Source organism: Myotis nattereri, assembly GCF_964212035.1.
Source record: "Myotis nattereri genome assembly, chromosome: 16".
NCBI lineage: Eukaryota > Metazoa > Chordata > Mammalia > Chiroptera > Vespertilionidae > Myotis > Myotis nattereri.
Window position 1 is genome coordinate 2,576,248 of NC_138091.1, and position 6,742 is coordinate 2,582,989.

At 52.3% G+C, this 6,742-nt stretch overlaps 1 pseudogene across 1 annotated transcript; it reads right to left on the reverse strand.

Annotated features, from left to right (window-relative positions):
* Positions 1 to 1,558: 1,558 nt before the first annotated feature.
* Positions 1,559 to 5,881, reverse strand: LOC308532585 (small ribosomal subunit protein uS15-like; annotated as a pseudogene). Its single transcript has 2 exons — positions 5,425 to 5,881; positions 1,559 to 1,590 (listed from the first exon to the last, which is right to left on the reverse strand). The product of its transcript is annotated as a small ribosomal subunit protein uS15-like (transcript).
* Between the last annotated feature and the right edge of the window lie 861 nt (positions 5,882 to 6,742).

Sequence of the window (6,742 nt, forward strand, 5' to 3'; positions counted from 1 at the left end):
TCCTTCCACCTGCACCCCCTGCCGTCTGCACCCCCTTCCACCTGCACCCCTTCCATCTGCACCCCTTTCTGCCTGCATCTCCTTCCGTCTGCACCCCCTTCCACCTGCACCCCTTCCATCTGCACCCCTTTCTGCCTGCATCTCCTTCCGTCTGCACCCCCTTCCACCTGCACCCCTTCCATCTGCACCCCTTTCTGCCTGCATCTCCTTCCGTCTGCACCCCCTTCCACCTGCACCCCTTCCATCTGCACCCCTTTCTGCCTGCATCTCCTTCCGTCTGCACCCCCTTCCACCTGCACCCCTTCCATCTGCACCCCTTCCACCTGCACCCCCTTCCATCTGCACCCCCTTCCACCTGCACCCCTTCCACCTGCACCCCCTTCCATCTGCACCCCCTTCCACCTGCACCCCCTTCCACCTGCACCCCCTTCCATCTGCACCCCTTCCATCTGCACCCCCTTCCGTCTGCCCCCTCGGCTGGGGCTGTCACCTCCATACACAGCAGCGCCCCCGGGGTTAGGAGCGTTTTCTTCGCTATCTGTCGAGCAGACTGTGTCGAACGCTGCTCTCCGAGGCCACACGCAGGGTCTTACCCAGCGAGAGAGCACGCTGGTGCTTTAAGCCGCACAGGTTAGGCATGAAATGAAACCAAACCAAAGCCAAGGTTGGCTGAGAATGGATGGTAAGGTTCCCCAGCTTGTTAATGCTTTTTTTGCTCACACCATTTACAGATAATGGATTTTATTTGCTTTCTATTGTCTTTAATTCGGGGTGTGATTTGCATGCGGTGAAATGCATGTATTTTAAGTGTGCAGGTCAGTGAATCTTCACCTATGTGCAGGCCCCGGCAACACTTTCCAGCCCCCACGAAGGCGCCCTCACTCCGCTCACCACAGACCCGCGTGGCCTGCTCCTGAGCTCTGTGTGGATGGGAACATACTAGGCTTCCTTAAACCAGACAGAACGGAGCTGTGGGGCATTTCGGGGGAGTTGTTTCACCTCTGTGGGCCTCATCTCCTCCTGATCGCGTGCTGGACAGGGTCCGCAGGAAGCCCCTGCGGCCCTCCCCGGGGCCCCTGGGCGAGCTGACGGCCGCTGTTGTCCCTGGGCGCGCTCGGGCTCCACAGCCCGGCGGGCACCTGGGAGCAGGTGCTGGAGGTTTCTGAGCCTCATTCTGAACCTTCCAGCCTCATTCTGAAAACTGCCTTTTCCGAGCCGCCCCGGGGCTCAGAGTCTGGGACACGGAGGAAAGGTGCCTCCAGGTCGGGAACGTCTGCTCCCACAGTTCAGTGAGCACGTGGCCGAGACGGGCGCACCGAGTGGGCAGGAGGAAAGCGAGGGGCTCCCTTCTCTCCCGGCTGCACCCTGTGGGCTGCTCCCGCCTGGAAGACAGCGCCCTGAGCTGACCTGCCACCTGCCCTCCGCTGCCAGGCATGGCACGCCCTGTGCCAGCAGGTGACACCTGTGCCTCATTCCCCGACATTGTCTTTGCACGACTGCGGGCCCATCAATGAAACAGTGCCGACAGGCTGCCTTTGTCACTGCTCCATCCTGTCCGTCAGTCCTCCTTGTAAATGAGCTCGTAGGACCCTGTGGGAGCGGGGCGGCAGGGAGCACTCACGGGCGCCTGCCGTGCTCCCGGCACTTTCCAAACGCCCCACGCACGCGCGTGACGTATATAGACGTCTTCTCCACGTCTCGCCGGCTGGCGGCAGCTCCTCGCGTGGAATTGCTTGGTCCGAGGGGGCGCTGTTGTGTGGATCAGTGGTTCCCAGTGAGATGTCCTCTCCACACCAGGGCATCGGCCACAGCCTAGCCCTCGGGCCCCCTGCCCTCCCCGGCCTGTGGTCTCTGAGGCAGGGAGTGCGTGGCTCCGCCACGGCCTGTGTCTGCCACCCCACTGTGGCCCCTTGAGGCCATGCGGTCGAACTTCCTCTGAGAGTCTGAGAGGTAAGATGAAAGGAAGTGCATCAAAAATGACATTTCTTAGAACTGCACCCAAGCCCTGACGGTCACGATCGCAATTTACATGTATGACTCAGAGGAGCTCAATGTCCCACCTGCTAACCCACTCATCCCTCATTTGTACTGACTTCTCAGAAATGCTAGGTGCCATGACTTTAGCAAAACCCACTTCACAGTAACAACTTCCAACCTTTTGTAGGAAGACGTGGTTTCTTTTTCCATGAAAAGTTTTTTCATCCCTCAAAACTTTCTGTTATAAAAAATTAAAAACTCAGAGAAAGGTTAAAAGGTAAAATGAATACCCATGGACCCGTCCACCTGGTTCCACAACTGTGCACATGGGTGTCAATGTCTCCACATCCCCCTCTCCCCACCGAGACCCCTGAAGGCCCTGAGGACTCTTCAGTCCTAAATGTGCCCGCAGACTTCTCTTAGGAAGATGCAGGTTCTCTGACATGGATCATCTCTTCCTATCTAAGAAAATCAATAATAATTAAAAACCACCATCTAATATCTGGCCCATGTTTATTTATTAAAAATTTTTTTTCAATATCTTTTTATTGATCTCAGAGAGGAAGGGAGAGGGAGAGAGAAATAGAAAATCGGTGGTGAGAGAGAATCATTAATCGGCTGCCTCCTGCACGCTCCTCTACTGGGGATAAGCCTGCAACCTGGGCCTGTGCCCGTGACCAGAATCACACTTGGGACTCTTCAGTCTGAAGGCTGATGCTCTATCCACTGAGCCAAACCAGCTAGGCCTACCTGGCCCACATTTACATTTCCCCAATTGTCCTAAGGACTTTTTCATGGCTAAGGCTTTTGAATCAGAATCCAGCAAGGGTTACATATTGCATTTGATATTATTATGTCTCTTTAGTAATTTTTCCTTTAGAATAATCCCCTCCTTTTTTCCCCATTTGCATGGAAAATGTTTTTCCATCCCTTCACTCTCATCCTTTTGTCCTGAGATGGGTCTCTTGTAGATAGCATATAATTGGGTCATGTTTTCTTATCCATTCAGCTACCCTGTGTTTTTTGATTGGTGTATTTAATCCATTTGCATTTAAGGTTATTATTGATAGGTACTTACTCATTGACATTTTAATTCCTTATGCATATATATCGATAATAATAAAAGTATAATATGCAAGTTGACCAAATGGCTGCACAGCAGATGACCACCCTATGACATGCACTGGTGCCAGGCCAGCCAAGGCAGGTGAGATGCACTTGGTTGGGGGACCCTGTATCACCCCATGATTGCCCTGCAGAGGGAGGCCTAGGCCACTGGCTGGCAGGCAATCAATCTGGGGGCCTCTGCAATTGCCCCAAAAGGGAGGCCTAGGCCCCCGGCTGGCACTGCTGCGGCGGATGGGTGGGGCCTTTCTCTATGGGGTGATTGATAACGGGGCTCCCGGACTATAAGGGTGCAGGCCAGGCTGAGGGACCCTCCCTCCCCAAGTGCACGAATTTCATGCACTGAGCCTCTAGTATATACTGTATATATCTTTTTATTATTACAGCAGTCCCTTTAGCATTTCTTGTAATGCTGGCTTGGTGGTGATGAACTCCTTTAGCCTTTCTTATCTGGGAAGCTCTTTATCGCACTGTCTATTTTGAATGATAGCCTTGCTGGATATAATAATCTTGATTTCAGATCCTTGCCTTTCATTACCTTGAGTACTTCTTGCCATTCCTTTCTGGCCTGTAGAGCTTCTGGTAAGAAATCATCTGACAGCCTTATGGGAGCTCCTTTGTAGGTGACAAATTGCTTTTCTCTTGCTACCTTTAAGATTCTCTTTGTCTTTAATTTTTGGCATTTTAATTATGATGTGTCTGGGTGTAGGCCTGTTTGGGTTCTTCTTGCTTGGGACTCTCTGTGCCTCCTGGACTTGTGTGACTTTTTCCTTCAGCAGGTTAGAGGGGAGAGGGTTTCCATTGTTTCTTCAAGCTCATTCTCTATCCTTTGCTCACTTTCTTCACCTTCTGGTACTCCTAAAAAGAAACCCTGTCACTCCTATGTGTTTCCACCCTAGGCTGCCACTAATCTACTTTTTATCTCTAAATATTTACCTACTTCAGACATTTTATAAAAATGCAATGTGGTGTTTTGTGACTGGCTTCTACTTAGCATAATGTTTTTGAGATTTATCGATGTTGTAGTGTGTAGCAGTACTTCATTTCTTTTTGTGGCCAAATAATATTCCATTTTATGGATATACCACCCTTTTTAAAGTCCTCACCCAATATATGTTTTTATTGATTTTAGGGAGAGGGAAAGGGAGAGAGAGAGAGAGAGAGAGAGAGAGAGAGAGAGAGATCAGTTGCCTCTCATACAGGCTGGACTGAGGATTGAACCCACAACCCTTTGGTGTATGGGATGATGCTCCAGCCGACTGAGCCACCCAGCCAGGGCTGGACAGACCACATTTTATCTGTTCATTCATCATTGGAGGGCAGTTGGGCTGTTTCTACTTTTCCGTTGTTATGAGTCCTGCTGTTGTAAACACTCGTGTATTTGGGTGGACATGTTTTTACTTCTCTGGGGAGTAAAGCAGGTGTGGGGCCTTGAGAAGAATGGACCCACGTTCTCTGAAAACCTTTGGAATTAAGCTGCAACATCACCCCCTCCCTGGGCCTCCAGCCTGCTGGCCTACCCTGCCAATTTTGGACTTGCCAACCCCACAATTGCGTGAGCCAAATTCTTAGAATCTCTCTGAATATTCTTTCTGTGTCTCTGAAAGATTCTGACACGTGTGGCTTGTGTTCAATGCATTAGTAATAAAGGCAACACCCAGAGCCACATCTGCAGCCAAGTCTCTTTTCTGGGCCCAGATTTAGGTACCGTTGGCCTCCTCCATGCTTCCTCTTGTCTTCCTAACAGGTATCTCAGTCTTACCGCAGCCATGGCGAGCGTCACTCCTGCCTCCTGGGCCTTCCCACACTGGCTGTCCCATCGCAGAAACCAGCAGCTCTGACTTGTGATAGCTCAGGCCCCAAACCCTTGGTGATTCTTCCTTGGCCTCCTGTCCAAAGCTGCCTGCCCCTCCCAGCCCTGCGGCACAGTCCTGGGTCCCCTCGTCTGGATAAGGTTCTCCCCCCGAGGCCCATGTTTCCAGGAGTGGTGTGGGCAGCCCCGGCCAAGCTCACAGCTGGATAAGCATTCGAGGCCCCACAGCCCAAACAGACTCTTCCTGACCTGGGTTTCTTTGTTAATTAAAATTTTGAAAATTTATTAAGATGTGATTTACCTAATTGTAAGTGTGCAGCTCATGGACTTTCATGGACTAAACACAGCATCCCCCAGATCAAGGAACAGACATTCCCAGCCCCGCCAGCCTCTGCCTCCTCTCGGGCAGCCACCGGTGACTCCCACAGCACGGGCCTGCCTGCGCGGCACACAGACGGATGGAACTGCCTGTTTTTTTTAGTTAGACGATGATGTGATTGCTTGAGTACAGACATTGTATGCAACCTGGGCAGAGGCTGTGGATGATTCATATTTCCAACTCAGGGGAGGACTTGTTTGGTCTTATAATATTGCGCCAACCGTTGACTATGGCTCTCGATCAGAATCAGACGGCATTTAGCATCCTTATCCTTCCTGTTCCTCTCAAGATGCTTGTGAACAGCAACCACTTTCTTAATGAAATGGCAGTGATCCTCAGGAAGATCAGGAGTGAGTCCCGTAGACTCAGGAATCCTCAGGCTCTTGGGGCCTGTCACACGCGCACTTGTACGACGCAGTGGAGTCTCCCGGGTCACACCGATTTGTGAGGGAGTCGGGCCCTTTTGGCCAGTTTGTAGATCTGCTCCTTCACACGGTCAGATGCCAGTTTCAGCCAGGTGGGCACACTGGGGCGGCGGGCAGAGCCGCCGGGGGTAGGCCCTTTCTGGGAGTGTGCATGCGACCCATGACGGCGGCGGACCGGCAGTGGAAAGAGCAACTGCCTCTGTTTTTAAAGAAATGTTTAATTTTGGGATAATTTTAGATGAAAAATGGAAAGGGTCCTCCAGAGGTTTCTCATGCAGCTCCACTCAGCGTCCGCTACCACGGACATGCAACAGAGCCGCACATGTGTCAGAGCTGAGGCACTGTCCCTGTGCGATGCAGTTAGCGACGTAATGACGTCAACCGCTACTCATGCTGTGGACAAAATAAGGTCTGTGGTCGTTATTTGACTTCACCGGTTTATCTTTAAACATCTCTCTCTGTCCCAGGGTCCTGCCCGCGGCCCACACAGAGTTACACCCTGTCTCCTCCGCCTCCTCTGCCCATCACAGCGTCTCTGCCTCTCCTGTTTCTCATGCCCCAGAGCAGCCTGGAGGCGCCTGAAGGGGCAGGGTTACAAGTCGATGAAGGAAACCTAGGAGAGCCAAGGGCCCGCCCCTGCGCCTGCCTGCGGGGAAGGGAGGGCGGGTCAGAAAGGGCCCAGACAAGGGAACCAGGGGGACGGACACTTTGTAAAGGCAGTGCCCTGGCCCGGCCGGCGTGGCTCAGTGGCTGAGCGTTGACCTGTGAACCAGGAGGTCGCAGTTTGATTCCCGGTCAGGGCACATGCCAGGGCTCGATCCCCAGTAGGGAACGTGCAGGAGGCAACTGATCAATGATTCTCTCTCATCATTGATATTTCTCTCTCTCTCTTTCTCCCTTCCTCTCTGAAATCAATAACAAATATATTAAAAAAAAAAAAGCTGTGCCGCACACCGTGGCTCCCCTCCTCCCCACGCCAGGGAAAGGTGCCTGCTCCTCACCTGGCCCTCGAGAGGGTTTCCG